Genomic DNA, 19,360 nt, shown 5'->3' on the forward strand with positions numbered 1-19,360 from the left:
ATCTATACTGACCTCCATCAGGTTGCAAACTGAATATCATTTTTTTCTGCATCTAGCTCTGAAAAAATATTTGGCCTTCTAGCAGTGTGGGGGACTTTCTCTATTAGTCCATATATACTGACCTCCATCAGGTTGCAAATTAAAAATAATTTATACCTGCATCTAGCTCTGAAAAAATATTTGGCCTTCTAGCAGTGTGTGGGACTTTCTCTATTAGTCCATCTATACTGACCTCCATCAGGTTGCAAATTAAAAATAATTTTTTGTCTGCATCTAGCTCTGAAAAAATATTTGGCCTTCTAGCAGTGTGTGGGACTTTCTCTATTAGTCCATCTATACTGACCTCCATCAGGCTGCAAATTAAAAATAATTTTTATCTGCATCTACCTCTGAAAAAATATTTGGCCTTCTAGCAGTGTGTGGGACTTGTTCTATTAGTCCATCTATACTGACCTCCATCAGGTTGCAAATTGAATATCATTTTTTTCTGCATCTACTTCTGAAAAAATGTTTGGGCTTCTAGCAGTGTGTGGGACTTGGTCTATTAGTCCATCTATACTGATCTCCATCAGGTTGCAAATTAAAAATAATTTTTATCTGCATCTAGCTCTGAAAAAATATTTGGGCTTCTAGCTGTGTGTGGGACTTGTTCTATTAGTCCATCTATACTGACCTTCATCAGGTTGCAAACTGAATATCATTTTTTTCTGCATCTACCTCAGAAAAAAAAATTGGGCTTCTAGCAGTGTGTGGGACTTGTTCTATTAGTCCATCTATACTGACCTCCATCAGGTTGCAAATTGAATATAATTTTTTTCTGCATCTACTTCTGAAAAAATATTTGGGCTTCTAGCAGTGTGTGGGACTTGGTCTATTAGTCCATCTACACTGACCTCCATCAGGTTGCAAATTAAAAATAATTTTTATCTGCATCTAGCTCTGAAAAAATATTTGGGCTTCTAGCAGTGTGTGGGACTTGGTCTATTAGTCCATCTATACTGATCTCCATCAGGTTGCAAATTAAAAATAATTTTTATCTGCATCTAGCTCTGAAAAAGTATTTGGGCTTCTAGCAGTGTGTGGGACTTGGTCTATTAGTCCATCTATACTGACCTCCATCAGGTTGCAAATTGAATATCATTTTTTTCTGCATCTAGCTCTGAAAAAATATTTGGGCTTCTAGCAGTGAGTGGGACTTGTTCTATTAGTCCATCTATACTGACCTCCATCAGGCTGCAAATTGAATATAATTTTTTTCTGCATCTAGCTCTGAAAAAATATTTGGGCTTCTAGCAGTGTGTGGGACTGGGTCTATTAGTTCATCTATACTGACCTCCATCAGGTTGCAAATTAAAAATAATTTTTATCTGCATCTAGCTCTGAAAAAATATTTGGGATTCTAGCAGTGTGTTGGACTCATTGTACAGTTATATGAAAAAGTTTGGGCACCCCTATTAATCTTAAGCTTAATGTTTTATAAAAATTTGCGTTTTTGCAACAGCTATTTCAGTTTGATATATGTAATAACTGTTGGACACAGTAATGTTTCTGCCTTGAAATGAGGTTTATTGTACTAACACAAAATGTGCAATCTGCATTCAAATAAAATTTGCCAGGTGCATAAGTATGGGCACCTCACCAGAAAAGTGACATTAATATTTAGTAGATCCTCCTTTTGCAAAAATAACAGCCTCTAGTCGCTTCCTGTAGCTTTTAATGATTTCCTGGATCCTGGATGAAGGTATTTTTGACCATTCCTCTTTACAAAACAATTCCAGTTCAGTTAAGTTTGATGGTCGCCGAGCATGGACAGCCCTCTTCAAATGATCCCACAGATGTTCAATGATATTCAGGTCTGGGGACTGGGATGGCCATTCCAGAACATTGTAATTGTTCCTCTGCATGAATGCCTGAGTAGATTTGGAGCGGTGTTTTGGATCATTGTCTTGCTGAAAGATCCATCCCCTGCATAACTTCAACTTTGTCACTGATTCTTGAACATTATTGTCAAGAATCTGCTGATACTGAGTGGAATCCATGCGTCCCTCAACTTTAACAAGATTCCCAGTGCTGGCATTCGCCACACAGCCCCATAGCATGATGGAAACTCCACCAAATTTTACTGTGGGTAGCAAGTGTTTTTCTTGGAATGCTGTGTTTTTTTGCCGCCATGCATAACGCCTTTTTGTATGACCAAACAACTCAATCTTGGTTTTATCAGTCCACAGGACCTTCTTCCAAAAAGAAATTGGCTTCTCCAAATGTGCTTTTGCATACCTCAGCCGACTCTGTTTGTGGCGTGCTTGCAGAAACGGCTTCTTTCGCATCACTCTCCCATACAGCTTCTCCTTGTGCAAAGTGCGTTGTATAGTTGACCGATGCACAGTGACACCATCTGCAGCAAGTTGATGCTGCAGCTCTCTGGAGGTGGTCTGAGGATTGTCCTTGACTGATCTCACCATTCTTCTTCTCTTCCTTTCTGATGTTTTTCTTGGCCTGCCTCTTCTGGCCTTAACAAAAACTGTCCCTGTGTTCTTCCATTTCCTTACTATGTTCCTCACATTGGAAACTGACAGGTTAAATCTCTGAGACAGCTTTTTGTATCCTTCCCCTGAACAACTATGTTGAATAATCTTTGTTTTCAGATCATTTGATAGTTGTTTTGAGGAGCCCATGATGCCACTCTTCAGAGGAGATTCAAACATGAGAACAACTTGCAAGTGGCCACTTTAAGTAGCTTTTCTCATGATTGCATACACCTGGCTATGAAGTTCAAAGCTCAATGAGGTTACAAAACCAAAAAAAGTGCTTTAGTAAGTCAGTAAAAAGTAGGTAGGAGTATTTAAAACAAGAAAATGATAAGGGTGCCCATACTTATGCACCTGTCAAATTTTGTTTGAATGCAGATTGCACATTTTGTGTTAGTACAATAAACCTCATTTCAAGGCAGAAACATTACTGTGTCCAACAGTTATTACATATATCAAACTGAAATAGCTGTTGCAAAAACATCAATTTTAATAAAACATTAAGCTTAAAATTAATAGGGGTGCCCAAACTTTTTCATATAACTGTATTAGGCCATCTATACCAAGCTCCACCGGCTTTGAAATTAATAATAATTTTTAGCTGCATCTAGCCCTGAAAATAATTTTTCCCAATAGTGGTAGCAATAGAAATATGGGGCGCGCGCCTGGCTAACAAAAATATACGCTTCATAACACAAAACACTAGCCTAGCGCACTGCATTAATAAGATGGCATCATCGTCTCTCCCAGTGCTAGGCCTACTACGCAGGCTAGCATTCCTGTGCCTAAAACACAATGTATGGGTCCGCGCTAGCCACTATGCTGAGGGGTATAAAACTGCTGCTAACGCTTTATAACAATTCAATTGGCAGATTTTCACAGAGCTCTTCCACAACGCCCACCCATCGGGCAACAGTTGCCCACCCTCCCTATGGGATCTAGTGGCGAATAGTTGATGCCATTAATCAGAGCGTCAGTTGCCCCGTCAACGTGGCAAGCATACGGTAAGGCATGGGAAGAGTGGACACGACTAGTAGCAGGCAGACGGGTTGACCAATGTGAACAAGCCAGATCACAAGTCACCATAGAATTTCTCCACCAGCTAATGATGAGGGGCATATCAGGAGCGTCAGCGCAGCGGTGTCTGACCGGAGTAGCATTTCACTTCCAACTACTGAATTGGGGAGATGTGACAAAGATTCATCATCAGACAATCCATAAAAGGGTGGAAAAGGGGTCAGCCAAGTCAGGAATGTAGACGTCCAGTCCCGTGTCACTAAAACTGATTTCTCACATCATATCCCTAACACCATTAACATGACACTCACAATTTGAAGCAACACTAATGTCTACTGCATTTGTGATCGCCTTCTTCGGGGCGCTATGTATAAGCGAATTAGTCCCTCAATCCAAAATTACCACCAGTGGAGGCTTATTACACCAGGACGTAGTCATAGCCAATAATGCAATACGTCTACGCATACACCAATCGAAAACGGTTCCAGCGGGCAGGGGTACTTGGGTACTTCTACAACCCACAAACGGTACACTGAGTCGGGTAACAATAGTAAAAACATATCTAACCATCAGATCACAAAGTAATTTCTTCCTATCACACATTGATGGAACGCCATTATCAAGATACCTGTTCCAAGCTATATTTAATAAATGCATAACATCGGCAGGGAACCACCCCAAAGATTACGGGACACACTCATTCCGCATAGGTGCGGCCACGGAAGCAGCAAGAGCAGGACTGTCAGAAACGGAAGTTCAGAGGATAGGGAGATGGCGATCCACGTGTTTGGCGAGATACATAAGACCGGACTTGTTATCCTAACGTGGTTTGTTTCTTTTACAGGTGACGCTAAGCCAACAGTGTGAGTGATAGGCCACTCGTTTATATATTGGGCACAAAAAAGGGCAAAAGTCCGCCCAGGTGGGAGGAAATTAGAGTTTCATAACACATATTTCAACTGGAGAGGTATTAGAGGCCTGCTATGGCCACAGGTACTAATGGAGGTAATCAAGGTAGGGAGAGAGGCAAGAGGTCCGGTCATCTTAGTTATACAGGCCGGGGGAAACAACCTAGGTCATCACAAGAGCGCATAACTAATTAATGGCAATAATGAAACTAGACACTGAGCGCTTCAGAGAATTTTTCACAAAATTAGCTATAGTATGGTCAGAGATTGTGCCGATAGCGGTATGGCAAGGTGCGCGAGACATCACGGCCATCGAATGGACAAGGCGGGTAATAAATATTCGAATGGCAAAATTTAGAAGAGACAGAGGCGGTGTAGTGATACGACACCGACAACTGGAAGGAGATAAAGCAGGCCTCATACGGCCCGACGGTGTTCACTTAATAGATATTGGACTGGACATATTCCTGTCAGGACTCCAGGACGGAGTGGAACAAGCGTTAAGAGTGATGGGTGGGGGTCAGAGTCCTGCATACGAGTACGCTGGATCCTCCGTGGCCTGGAAATAGAAAGGACATGTTGGAGAGTTACACTTGTTGGCCAACTTGCCGGAGTGGGGACACAGGGCATGCTGCAACAAGCTGAATTATTTTAGAAATAAAATGCCTTTCTAATGGAATGAGTATAAAGAGTTAATAAAGCTGTGACCGATCCTCACCCATCCAGTTGTAAGAGTTACATTATTGTATTGTCCATGAAAGGGGGGCGGTAGGGGGGCTGAGCATCTGGGTTTGGTTGGGGGTCCCCACAGTCTGCCTAGGCTAGATTCATTTAAAAATTCTTATTAGATACACAGGCGGTGCAGCTTGCTTCGCAGCTGGGCTACTACGCCCAAAGTATTGCCTAGGCTAGATGCAGTTAAAAATTCTACGCTGACTAGCAGACACTGAAGATTTGGAGCAGACCTCTGAGTAAACAGCTCTACAGACTCAACCATCTGTGTTACCCCAAGCCATAGTGTATGTAGTTTCTTACAGTTAAAAGGGGGGGGGGTGCGACCCAACCCACCTGGAATTGACGATGCCAACGTCACGTAAGACACAGCAAGGGGACTCCCAAAATTGTGGCACAGACACCACTTAACCCTAGAACGCATACCTGTGGCTTTGCAGGCCCGCCCAGTTAATTGTTTTCTATTTTCTGCAAGATTACTTTAGTTAGAATTTTGAAACTCTAGGTATTCTTCATGTATATAGTTGTTTGTCATTTGAGTTTGAGTTATTCCATGTTATTTGCACACGGGCCTAAAGGGCCCCAGGTATGTGAAAGTGTAGATTTTTATGGTCATGCGTTCTAGGGTTAAGTGGCATCAATTGCCCCACTGTTGCTTAAAACGGTTGGTGAGGTGATTTTACCAAATCCCCAAGCTTTTAGTCTCCCAAGGATGACACAGGGGTAGAAATGTCCTTGCGAATCCATGATTTGTTCATCTTTATGAACGTGAGTCTGTCTACATTCTCAGTGGACAGCCGCGTGCGCTTATCTGTCAGCACACCACCAGCAGCGCTGAACACACGTTCAGAGAGAACGCTGGCTGCATGGCATGACAAGATCTCCAAGGCGTGAGTGGCGAGCTCCGGCGATTATTCCAGATTGGAATACCAAAATGAGCAAGGGTCCAGGGACACAGTCATGGCTTCGATGTTCACTTGGAGATTCTCCTGTACCATCCTCTCTAGGCATTGACTATGTGTCAGACTTCTTGTCTCCTGTGGCCTTGCAAAGGATGGTCTTAAAAAGTGGTGAAACGATTCCACAAAATTGCTGTTACCAGCAGATACTGTGTTACTGTTACTGTTTGAGTGATGAAGACTCGACAGTCCCACCGTTGGCAAGTTAGAACTGTGAGATTCACTACGTGCACCACTGGTGTTTTGTGGAAAAGCACATGTAAGATTCTGCAACAGCGTCTGCAGATACTCCTGCATTCGTCAATACCTTTTTATGGCAGGAATTATTTCGGCAAATATACTTTTGTACCGGGAATCTAAGAGTGTGGCAACCCAGTAGTCGGGATTACTTCGAATTCTGACAATCCGGGGGTCATGTTGCAGGTAGTGCAGCAAGAAGGCACTCATGTGTCTTGCGCATCCAGAAGTACCAAGTCCTTGTTGTGTTGGTAGCGAGGTAAGAATCATGCTTCCTTCCTCTGCCCTCTCCCTCCAACCTCGCACAACAGAAATGTGATCAAGGTCTCCCTCATCTGATGAGTCTTCCATGCCCATCGCCAGTTCGTCCTCCACTTCTTCCTCGGCTCCTGCACCTTCCTCAACAGTTTGGCTGCTACCATGCGCCCTGGTTAATCCCTCTCCCCCACCCTCCCATGCCTGCCGCCTTGGTGCTGCCAACCATCTGGACCTTGGAGATGTTATCCCTTCCGCATACGACTCCTCCTCTACTTCCTCCACCTCCTCTTGTCCCACCACCTGACTCTGAATTCTGTTTAATGTGTGCTCCAGCATGTAAATCACCGGAATAGTCATGCTGATAATGGCATCGTCGTCAGCACTAAACATCTTCGTCGCCATTTCAAAACTGTGCAGAAGGGTGTGTGGCGCCCCTGAGGGTTCAGTCGCCACAGAGTTACTGCATCTCACCCAGAGGTGTGGTATCTCACCCTCAGGTAAGGAAGGCGTATGGCTCGGGACCCTGACTCCTGCATCCAACACATACCCGCAGTGGGGGTAGGGCGAGATTGCTCCTAAGGGAGAGCACAGTCCCAGGTCCCTAGCTGGTTTGAGGGTCCTATGTAGTGGGTGCTTAGGGGAGCAGCTTAGGGGAGCACATGACAAGGAGAGTATAAATAGGAAGCCATCTTAGAAAGAGCAAGCCAGACAGAGGAGGAAAAGTGACAGGAGCAGAGACTAGGCATGAGCTCTGCTCCGGAGGCGGGCCTAGCCTGGGAGGCCCAGGACTGAAGGAGAGAAGAGAGGAGTGGGAGCTGGAAGGCTCCAGGAACCGAAGGGACCCTACGGCTACGGGCCGTGCAGAAGGCCACCCGTACTCCCGCTGCTACCAGGAGGTAGAGGGGTCAGGCCAGATAAGGGCAACCGGTCCCTCAACTAGCGGAGAAACAGCAAGGCTCAACTAGAAACCGGAGGCTGCTGCATTTCATGTACTGCAGGCCAAAGTCCACACCAGTCTCACTAAGAAGGTAGCCACACACGTCACCCGCCAAGGCCCGAGGATACCGGATAGAAGTGTCACTGGGTGTGAGGTGCAGGGAGAAGGCCAGAGAAAGGACACACAGAAGGGGGTCCTGCTAAGTACTCCGGAGCTATCTGGGGGTGGACTGAGCCCCTCACTGAGTATGCACAGCACGACGGGGGAGATTGCTCTGGTACCTGTAATCTGGACTACAACAACTGTGAGTAATATCTTGAGACGGCATCACACGGACTCTGTGTTCATTACTGACTCCCTGCACTACAACCACCATCATCCACCCACACTGCCCTGAAGCTACACTCTTCCTGTGGTGAGTAATAATACCGTTGCTGCAAAACCACCAGCTTCAGAGGACTGTTCCGCAGCGACGGCCCCTTTGGCCGCACTCCACAGGTGGCGTAGTCAGACATTAAAAAATCCATATATACAAATTACCCTTGGATTGACCGCCCTGGGTCACGGACTGGGTCACCGCCACAGTGACTACAACCCCCAGCGTCTACCAGCCCGGCTCAGGGTACCCCATGGCCCAGGGGGCGCGTCAACTTCATAGGTCTCTTATCTGAGACCACTTCTGCAGCGTGATTTGCCCCACCTCTGGATCTCGTTGGCCCAGGCTATACGTCAGAACGTATTGCACCAGGGCTTGTCGGTGCTGCCACAGTCGCTGCAACATGTGCAGAGTTGAATTCCACTGTGTCGGCACATCGCATTTCAGCCGGTGAACTGGCAGGCCCAACGACTTCTGTAGAGATGTAAGTCGTTGAACTGCGGGATGCGAACGGCGGAAGTGAGCACACAGCGACCGTGCCCTCTGCAGAAGGCCATCTAGTCCGGGATAGTGGGCTAAAAATTGCTGGACAACCAGGTTCAACACGTGAGCCATACAAGGCACGTGTGTGACATTGCCCCGGCGAAGTGCCGCACCCAGGTTTGCAGCATTGTCGCACATGGCCTTCCCTGGTTGCAGGTCCAGTGGAGACAACCTTTCATGAAACTGGGTCTCCAGAGCTGACCACAACTCCTCAGCTGTGTGACTCACATTTCCCAGACATTTCAAAGTAAACACTGATGCCGTTGAGCCCTGCTGCCAGCATAGTAAGGAGGTGTGCAGGATTCCTTCTGCGCAGTTAGAAAGCAGGTGGCATTACAAGACAGGCTTTGGGTGCAGGTGGAGGACCGAGAGGAGGTTGAGGAGGCAGAAGCAGTGGAGGAACTTCGAGATAAAGAGGATTGACGCACAACTCGTGGGGACGGTAAGACTTGGACAGCAGCCCCTTGTCCTGCTGTCACCATAGTTACCCAGTGCCCAGTCAGCAACATGTAACGCCCCTGTCCATGCCTTCTCGTCCAAGTGTCTGTGGTGAAGTGCACCCTGTCACACACAGAGTTTCTCAAAGAAGCGGTGATGCTGTGTGCGACATGCTAGTGGAGCGCAGGCACACCTTTCTTTGAGAAGTAGTGCCGACTGGGCATCTGGTACTGGGGCACTGTGACAGACATAAGGTCTTGAAAATCCTCTGTGTCCTCCAGGTGGAAAGGCAGCATTTCTGTAGCCAACAGCTTGCAGATGGTGAAATTCAACCTCTTAGCTTTCTCATGGCTAGGAGGAAATGGTCTTTTACTTTTCCACATCTGAGGGACCGAGGGCTGGCTGTTGTGCTTAGATGGTGTTGAGTAGGGTGTCCCCGGCAAACTGCCGGTCTGTGAGGAAGATGCAGGCGGACATGTTAGGTTGCCTTGATCCAAAGGTGGTGCTCTCGATGTCGGAGAGCGCTCAACACTAGCAGGTGTTTCCACTTCCCAATGAACTGACGACCTGCCAATCACACTGGCTGTTGCGGGTAAAGAGGTGGCAGGTCTGCGTCCAAAAACATGTGTGACTGCTGTCCCCCCAGTCACAGAGGATGAAGAGGCTGCGGATGCACAAGATGGGGCAGACGGTGGTTGGCCCAGCCGGCTAGGCCGCATTGTAGCACAGTGAGCTTCCCACTGCAACTTATGCTTCATATCCATGTGACGGTACATGCATGAAGTACTCAAACTATGGATTTTTTGGCCTCTACTTAGCTTTTGCTGACAAATATTACAGATAACACGAGTTGGGTCATCCTTATCGATCTGAATAAATGCCCAGGCTATGCAAGGCTTAGAGCCCAGGTGACCTGAAGAGCCACTACGACTTGTGGTCAGAGGCAGAGTTGTGGTTGAGGATGCAGTTGTTGACGTCCTTCCAGTACTCCGTCTCTGTTCAGGAAGGCGCAACCTAACCTCGTCGTCAATAGCATCTGTGATGCCCCGCTGCGCTTGGTATCACAGATCCTAGAAGAGTGCATTGATGGAATCCTCCACAAGAGGCCCCCATAAACATTCACACATCTCCACCTTCCACCTCAGACCAGCAGAGGGAGCCCGTTAGGGATATAAATAGGGAAGGTGGAGCTAGGCAGTTCAGTTCCTCTGAAGAGTTCCTGCAGTAGAGAAGCCTAAGAGAGGTCAGTCTGCAGTGGAGCTCAGTCTAGTCTAGAGAACGCAGTTAATAGTTCAGCAGTGGAGCACGAGGCTCCTGCTTGCTAGATTCAGGGAGCCCAGATAGAGCTTAAGGTGTGCCGGTGCCGTAAGATCAGTGAAGCGCGGCAAGCTGCCGTTAGTGTGTATAGCCTAGTGAGGGCCCGAGTAGGCCGAAGGCGAGTGGCGAGTTAGTGCATAAGGGGCAGAGGAGCTTAACCAGCTCACCCCGAAGCATTTACCGGACACAGGATCCGAGCTTACCGGTATCTCTATGACTCAGTAAGGCATAATCGGAATCCCTCGAGAACTACAAGTCCCAGGATCGCTAAGGTGCTGATATGTAACAGAGCCAGGAGACGCTTAGGCCCCGCATACTGGGAGCGTGAACTCCAAGAGAAGGCCCTACCACAAGGTCAGCCAGCACAGGACAGAGACAAAGTTAGGCCTAGCTCCAGGCAGGTCAGAAACTTACTAGCAGAGGCAAGAAACAGGAGGCCCTACACCCGCTCATTGGGGAGGATCCTGATATGCACCCTTCACCCTACAGTGCTCCGGAATGTGCCTGAATTTCCACCAGTAAAAGGTACTGAAGTGACTACCGTGTCCGTTCCCGTTCTTGCTCTGACCCAGCTGGGTCTCGCCTGTCCTGCATTCCCCCTGCATACGCTGCCCTGAGACCTAGGTCCACCTGTGAGGAGCTATACCATCGAGCTGCCTTATCACCGGCCTCAGTGGACTGCTGCAGCGCTGGTGCTTGTCACCAGATACCACAGGTGGCGTCATGAACTCTTATAAAATTAACAATTATCCACCCTTTTAAAGAGAGACCCCAGGGTACGGGCCAGGGAGCCGACCACCGCGACATCCCCAAGGCCAGGCAAATGCCCGGGTACCGAGTCATCCCCATCCCCAGGGCTAGTCACATCCTCCTCCACCTCCTCTGCTGACCTCATCGACTGGCTGACTGTGGGTTGACAGTAAGTGGGATCTCCAACCTCGTCATCATCACCCTGTGTGTTATCACACCCGTCGTCCTCAGAGCCAACCTCTTCCTGCCCTGACCGAAAAGTCAAGTTGTCGCTCCAATCAGGTATTTGAGTCTCATCATCGTTTTCATCATTGTCTCCACCAACAGGAGTTACAGTTTGGGAACAAGGGTCTACATTATGCTCAGAACCTTCTTCATCTGGTCCTGGATCCGACTTATAAAGATTCTGGGCATCAGATCAGATCATTTCCTCATCTGGATTAACAGAAGCTCTGGAGCAGACCTCCGTTTCCCAGGCTATAGTATGAGTAAACAGCTGTGCAGACTCAACCATCTGTGCTACCCCATACTCAGACGGGCAGCTGGAGACTTGGGAGCTGTGAGGAAGCAAGTGCGATTGGGGTGACACCTCTGAGGACTCGAGTATTTGTGATGTTGAAATTGAGGTGATGGAGAGCCCACTTGAAGGAGCACTTGATATCCGCTGAAGCACCTGCTGTTTTTGTGCCTCATCTGGAATTTGTAGCGATGGGCGTGTCCGTAAGAAAGGGATCGTATCACATTGTCCACGAAAAGAAGTCGACATCTTAGTTTGGCTGGAAGATGGTCTTTCTTCTGCAGATGTTACCCCCCCCCCCCACCGTGGGGGGCCTCGACCCACCGGCGGACAGGCACCAGTATTGGGATAGGGGGGCTGGCCGTCAGGGTCCACCGCGGCTCTGGCACAAACCCGGCGACACAGAGGTGGCACGGGCAGGAACGGACTGGCCGTGTCGGCTTCTCACTTTTTGAATTTTAGAAGGGCATGACATGCCTATATCTGTGTCTCCCCCTCCTTTTACTCCTCCACCTCTTTTCTTTTCGCATGACTATATGTACTTGTCACTTTTCCATGTGTTAGTTGTGTCTTCTGAGCAGTTTGTCAGCTTTTGGACACCTGCCTGCCATTGGTTTTAACGGTGTTCGAAGGTGTTCGACGAACAGTACGACGAACACACGGGTGTTCGACGAACCGAACCGAACTCGAACACTACGGCGGTGGCTCAACACTAGTGCCTGCCAGATCCAGGTCCCAGGATCAGACGGCCACCATCGCCCGACCTGACCACATGAAGCTCTTGCGGTGCGGTGTGGTGCGGTGTGGTGACAAACAGCATAGCCCTGCAGGATAAAGGGCAGGGAAGGCCCAAAAGGATGGGAAGCGAAAGAAAAGCAGCAAGTGCCCAATGTTTTCGCAAGTGTCTGCAAAGTCAATGAGGGAAGAGATGCGCTGCAATGGTCAGCAAATGAGAAAAGGAGCAGTGCTGCATTGGCCGGGAATCGAATCCGGGCCTCCCGCGTGGCAGGTGAGAATTCTACCACTGAACCACCAATGCTTGGATGAGTCCTTCATGTCAGTGGTGCCTGCCAGATCCAGGTCCCAGGATCAGAGCATGAGACTCTTAATCACAGGGTCGTGGGTTCGAGCCCCTCGTTGGGCAGTTGCTTATTGCTGCCTTTTACTACTTATGCTAATCACTGTCAACCCAGATAACCCCTTACGAACTGCCCCCTTACGAACTGCCCCCTTACGAACTGCCCCCTTCTGCTTGCTACAAAACATGACAAACAGCATAGCCCCGCAGGATAAAGGGCACGGAAGGCCCAAAAGGATGGGAAGCGAAAGAAAAGCAGCAAGTGGCCAATGTTTTAGCAAGTCTCTGCAAAGTCAATGAGCGAAGAGATGCGCTGCAATGGTCAGCAAATGAGAAAAGGAGCTGTGCTGCATTGGCCAGGAATCGAACCCGGGCCTCCCACATGGCAGGCGAGAATTCTACCACTGAACCACCAATGCTTGGATGAGGCCTTCATGTCAGTGGTGCCTGCCAGATCCAGGTCCCAGGATCAGACGGCCACCATCGCCCGACCTGACCACATGAAGCTCTTGCGGTGCGGTGCGGTGTGGTGCGGTGCGTGAGTGCATGTCTGCCGCCTAGCTAGCTCAGTCGGTAGAGCATGAGACTCTTAATCTCAGGGTCATGGGTTCAAGCCCCACGTTGGGCGGTTGCTTATTGCTGCCTTTTACTACTTATTAGTGTTGAGCATTCCGATACTGAAATATCGGGTATCGGCCGATATTCGCGGTATCGGAATTCCGATACTTAATTCCGATACTTTTGCAATATCGTATACCGGAATCGGAAGTTCCCATAATGCAATGAGCCATTTTCATTTTATTCAGCCAATGAGGATCCTAAGAAGTGTGGGCACATCCTGTTAGGCATGTAGGCATCTTAACTAATGGCATGGCTGTGATTGGCTGCTGAAATGATGTCATGATGCACTATAAAAGCCGCCGCCGCCATTTTCAGCTCACTCTGCTGTGAATTCAGTTAGGGATAGGATGCTGTTGTTCTGAGGGACAGATTTAGCTACCTATTTGGTCTATTCTGCTTTACCCAAGCTACTTTATAAATCGCTGTGCCTTGCAGTGCTAGTGCACAGTTCTCTGTGCTGTTCACCGCTTTCTGCAAGGTCTCTGAGTGTGAGTGCAGCTCACCCTGTAGTGTGTGCTTCAGCCACGTCTGGTTATAGTGCACTCAGTGTGTGTCACTGCCTCATACATTGTCCTTTTTTGTCAATTCATAATTTTTCCTGATATTTCCTATTAGTGTGGTGGTTCCATCCGTATTCAGCTAAATTTGTTCCAAACACACTATATAGGAGTAGATAGAGAAATTTTTTTGGTCTTGCAGCGCTAGTGCACAGTGCTCTGCATCTGTACTGTTCACCGCTGTCTGCAAGGTCTGGTGTGTGAGTGCAGCTCACCCTGTAGTGTGTGCTTCAACCACGTCTGGTTGTATTGCACTCAGTGTGTGTCACTGCCTCATACATTGTCCTTTTTTGCCAATTCATAATTTTTCCTGATATCTCCTATTAGTGTGGTGTTTCCATCCGTATTCAGCTAAATTGGTTCCAAACACACTATATAGGAGTAGATAGAGAAATTTTTTTGGTCTTGCAGCGCTAGTGCACAGTGCTCTGCATCTGTACTGTTCACCGCTGTCTGCAAGGTCTGGTGTGTGAGTGCAGCTCACCCTGTAGTGTGTGCTTCAACCACGTCTGGTTGTAGTGCACTCAGTGTGTGTCACTGCCTCATACATTGTCCTTTTTTGCCAATTCATAATTTTTCCTGATTTCTCCTATTAGTGTGGTGGTTCCATCCGTATTCAGCTAAATTCGTTCCAAACACACTATATAGGAGTAGTTAGAGGAGCCTTTCTGCAGCATTGGGCCCTGCAGCCCCAGCCAGATTAGTATTAGCCTATTTTTTGCAGCCTCATCTATTGCATTGTAGGTTACCTTCCTACATTGTAATAGCTACAAAAAGTTTGTGATACTATCGTTATTACATCTTTAGGCACATCCAGTGTCTTTTTGTGACAAAAAAAACCTAAATAAAGTTCACCAAACACTCCACTTTACAGTTGTGTAGGCCACATTAGCTCATATTAAAGTCTAGTCCACACTTAATAAAATTAGTGTTTCTTATACCTGTTAGCAGCTGTTCAGGAATAAGCACACTAAGCCCTTAGTACTTTTCTGCCTATCTTTATCAGTCTACCAAGATGAAGAAGGCAGGGAGTAAGGCATGTGGTCGTGGGCGTGGGCGTGGAGTTTCTGCAGGGAGAGGACGTGAGGATTCTGTGCCTGCAGGGAGAGGACGTGGGGATTCTGTGCCTGCTGCGGGCACCAGTGACTCAGCATCCCCCAGTTTTACCAGGGAACAGTCCTTTATGCGCAGCTTTGTAGGAGCTAGCCATACCCCACTGCTGCGGGAGGACCAAATTGAAGCCGTTGTCGGATGGATGGCAGCTAACGCATCGACTTCAATTAGTTCCAGATCCTCTCAGGTCCTGAGCACTGAAGAGCACCCATCTGTCTCTTCACCACCTGCCAAATTGCCCAGGCAGTCAGAGAGCCCTGGACAGGAGCCATCTCTACTTCTGTTCTCTGAATCTCTTGGCTTGGAAAGAGGGGGCCAGCCAAGCAGAATTCGAGAATTTGAAGAAGAGGTAGTATGCAGTGATGCGCAACCGTTTTGTCTCTCTGAATCTGAAGAGGCGGGTGGGCCAGTGCCTATGGTCAGCAGCACACCTCAGTACGCATCTGATGATGAGACTCAGGTGACACTTTCTGGTGCGTACTGTGCTGTCGAGACTACCCAGGAGAAGCAGTTGTTTGAAGAGGGTGGTGTAGATGATGAGGTCCTTGACCCATCATGGCGTGAGGGACAGAAAGGTGGTGGGAGCAGCTCTGAGGAAGATGTTCCCCGAACAGTCCAAAAAGGAGGGAGAGGGAGGGGGCAGACTTGGTTGCCTGTAGCCTCCACTTCGGCACCCATTAGGAGCATGGCTCTTCCAAAATCCAAAGCGGGCGCTCCCAAGACTTGCAGTGCCTGGTCCTTTTTTGACACAGTTGCAGATGACATTTGCTTTGTCAAATGCAAGCTGTGTAATCAGAAGGTGAAAAGAGGGAAAAGTGTCAGCAACCTCAATACCACAAATATGTGGAAACATGTGCGGACCAAGCACGTGGTGGAGTTACAAAAACACACTGAAGACCTAGGCCAACCTACAGCGCCACCTACCACCTCTTCAGCTCGTGTTGTAGCCTCTTCCTCCAGCTCACACACAGCTGGTTCGGCTTCCTCACAGGATCGCCATGGAAGAATCTCTGGCACTGTTGTACAGAGACACAGTGTAATTCCACCCACAGCACCACTTTCCCAGTCATCCTCACACTCCCAGGCCAGTCTACAGCCATCGTTAGCACAGGCATGGGAGAAAAGGCGCCCATACTCGGCAAACCACCCCCGAGCACAGGCTCTGAATGCTGGCATTGCTAGACTGGCCCTTGCTGGCCCTTGAAATGCTATCATTCAGGCTGGTGGAGACTGACACATTCCGTAACTTTATGGCATTGGCAGTCCCACAATACAACGTGCCCAGCCGATTTTATTTCAGCAGGCAAGCCGTCCCTGCCCTGCAACTTCATGTGTAGGGAAAAATTAAACATGCGCTACAAAACGCCGTCAGTAGCAAGGTCCACCTGACCACCGATGCGTGGACCAGTAAGCATGGACGGGGACGATACCTTTCCCTCACTGCCCATTGGGTAAATGTTGTGGAGCCGGGTACAGATCTTGAGAGTGGCGCTGTATGACGCGCCCCCTGGGCCAGTGTTGTTTGGGGGATACCCGGAGCTGGATCAGATGGGGGTTGTAGTCTCCGAGTGGCGGTGACCCGGTCCGTGCCCAGGGTGTCAAGCTCAGTGTGTGGCAGTCCTACAGATGTTGCTGGATGTTCTTTAGTGTCGACTACGCCACCCGTTGATGTGCGGTCAATACGGCCGCCGCTGCAGCAGGGTCCGCTGAGGCTGGTGGTGTGTGTGCAGCTTCTGGTGGTATAACCCCCAACGGGAGGGGTATAGCCTCAGGGGGTCAGTTGTAGAGGATGGTGGTTGTGGTGGTGCAGTGAGGATGATAATCAGACTCAGAGTCGGGCTGTGCAGTTCAGGGTTTTTACTTACTGCTGTTGTACTGGTCACTTCGGCCTTGAGTGACCGCCCGAGCCGTGCTGCGTCCACCAGGTCCTGGACTCGGCCAACCCCCAGGTAATTCTGGAGCGTGATCCTGAGCTCCCTTTCTGACGTTCCTTTCCTCTGGCCTTCCCCACCAGGGATCCACTTATGTCCGGCTCCCTCGGGCCTCTTGTTGGTAAAACCCTTGTCTCTGGGTTCCCTGACCCAATACTTGGTGTGCCTTCGCAGTGGATTTAGTGGGGGGTCGTGGCAGATCCTGCCCACAACCTCCGGTCTCTGGCTGAGGATTAGTGCCCTCCACCAGCTTGGGATCCGGTACCCTTGTGCCAACCCTTCACCCTTCTGGTTGTATTTGGGCTCTTGGGGTTCCCTCTTCTTCCCCTCTGGGTCCTTCTCTTTTTCTCTCTCTTCTTCCAGGACTGCTTGACCCTCTACAACAGACTGACTGGTAACTGTCTGCCTGTCTGACCCTGATCTAAGATGGTTCCCACCTTATATACTCCCTCTATGTGTGAGCTCAGGTGACCAGCACCCAATGAGCTCCTAGCATTACCCAGACTGCTCCCCCTATCTGCCCCTACACTACTGGGATGTTCCACCCCCCTCCCACTCCAGCCAGGGACAGACACTGTCGTACCTGCACATATACCTAGTGGGAGTACCATCGGTCTGTCCCCCGGAAATGGGATGTATGTAGTGTATGCAGCTAACTGAGCTCAGTTCCACACTCCATCCTTACCCGGGAGTGGAATACCACACCTCTGGGTTGAGGTGCAATACCCCTGTAGCAGCCGAGTCCTCAGGGTGCTACATTCCCCCCTGGTAAATCACAGCATGTCCTCGGGCTGTAAGAGAATAAAACTTCAAAACATACAATTTTTTTTTTTTCATAACAACATAACATATAAAACATCATATATATATATCATAAAACTTTTCATATAAAACTTCTCATTAGAAACATTCTTGTTCCTCCGGCCACGGTGCAACTTGTGACCGGGTAAAGTGCGACAGTCTCTTTTAGAAACACGGTTTCCTATAAAACCAGTAGGGGGCGCCTTAGGAGGCGCAACTATATACAAGGGAAATATGGCCGCTCTCAGTCCTCGGCCAGTGGGGAAAAGGGATGGCTGTTCACAGTCCTCAGCCTGTTAAGGGATAGGGGACACACGGGTTTAAGTTCACTCTTTGTCCCAACGGGGAACATATTTAACTCAGCAGCAGTTCTGGTACCCCGACGGGTAACTATTTACAGTCTCTCTCTACCGTACTTCAACGACGGCGTCCTCCTGCTCCTTCTTTGTTTTCAGACCCGTCCGGGTCCTCTTGCTCCTCCTCACACCGCAGCTCCTCCTCCGTCAGGCGATGCACATGGAGGGCGTAGGGTCCTTTGGCACACTTGTGCCGGGTGAACGTGACCTCGTCCCCTACGTACAGGTCACGACCTCTGTGTCCCTCCGGCAGATGGCTTTCTACGTCTCTGCGGGTTACAAAGACGTCGCCGGGGGTATGATGGTCTCTTATGAAGCCCCACCCATGCTGCAGGTTGAATTTAATCACAGTCCCGGTGGCACGGGGACCATGTGCTGCACGGGGGTTCCTCCTGGTCCGGCTCTTCTGCCCTGCGCTCTGTTCCTGCAGCCGCTGCTCACGGATCCGCCTCTCTTTCCGCTCTTGCTCGAAGGCTGCCAACTGCTGGCGGCAGCACTCCACACGCTCCGCTGCGTCTGCCCGAGTTTCCTGAGTGAACCCCATGAGGTCTCCTCCGGTGGGGTCCCACTCGAACTGCGCTTCTTCCAGCGGGAGCGGGGTCCTCTTAACGGGCTTCGGAGCCGGAATCAGGGGCTCGCACAGGGGCCTTGCTTTTTGGAGTTCCAGTTCATAGTACTCCTGGGGCCATATGAAGGGCTGCCCATCCGGGCACGTATGCTGGGCGAACAGGTCTTCACCCAGGTGCGGTACTTTAGATGTTATGGGCGCTGTGGTGGTAGCGGCACCCGGATTGACCAGGCCTTGCGACCAGGCTTGGGGCACCCTAAAGGAAAAGGGCACCGTAAGAACGGCGGCGCCCGTGGTTACTCGGCCCTGCGACCAGGCCGGTGGCTCCGCGGAGGTAGGGGGCGCTGTTGGAATTGCGGCGCCCGGGTGTACTAGGCCTTGCGACCAGGCCGATGGTATTTCCTGCTTTGCCGCGCTCAGGGTCGAGGCGCGTGACGTCACAGGGGTCGCGGCCGCGGTTTCCGATTGAGGCCTAGTCTGCGGCGGTGACGATGCAGCGTCGGGCACGGCAGGGGGAACTTCGGGCTCTGCGACGGGGAGCTGGGGCAGGCACGCGGCTTCCCGGCTCGGGGTAGAGACGTCCCCTTTACCTGCCTCCATCCGTTCAGCTCCCTTCTCGGCGCCGTCTCCGGCCTTGAGTCCTCCTGCACCATCCTCAGAGGCGGTCTGTCTCCTCGTCTCGGGTGGCGTGCTCCGCTGACGGGTTTCAGTCTGCTGGGCCATCTCTCGGCTCCACTCCGCCAACGTCTCCCGCTGCACCCGGGCCATCCTCCGTGCGAGGCCCTCCAGCGCGGTCTGTGCACACTCCCGGTCTCGGG

At 49.7% G+C, this 19,360-nt stretch overlaps 3 non-coding genes across 3 annotated transcripts; 1 reads left to right on the forward strand and 2 right to left on the reverse strand.

Annotated features, from left to right (window-relative positions):
• Positions 1 to 12,485: 12,485 nt before the first annotated feature.
• TRNAG-GCC (transfer RNA glycine (anticodon GCC)) lies at positions 12,486 to 12,556 on the reverse strand. The gene has a single exon. It is a non-coding gene; the product is annotated as a tRNA-Gly (tRNA).
• Positions 12,557 to 12,943: 387 nt separating this feature from the next.
• Positions 12,944 to 13,014, reverse strand: TRNAG-GCC (transfer RNA glycine (anticodon GCC)). Its single transcript has one exon. It is a non-coding gene; the product is annotated as a tRNA-Gly (tRNA).
• Positions 13,015 to 13,150: 136 nt separating this feature from the next.
• Positions 13,151 to 13,223, forward strand: TRNAK-CUU (transfer RNA lysine (anticodon CUU)). The gene has a single exon. It is a non-coding gene; the product is annotated as a tRNA-Lys (tRNA).
• The last annotated feature ends 6,137 nt before the right edge of the window (positions 13,224 to 19,360 follow it).

Source organism: Phyllobates terribilis, unplaced genomic scaffold, assembly GCF_046119375.1.
Source record: "Phyllobates terribilis strain yellow unplaced genomic scaffold, ASM4611937v1 Scaffold_5__5_contigs__length_657084704, whole genome shotgun sequence".
Lineage (NCBI taxonomy): Eukaryota > Metazoa > Chordata > Amphibia > Anura > Dendrobatidae > Phyllobates > Phyllobates terribilis.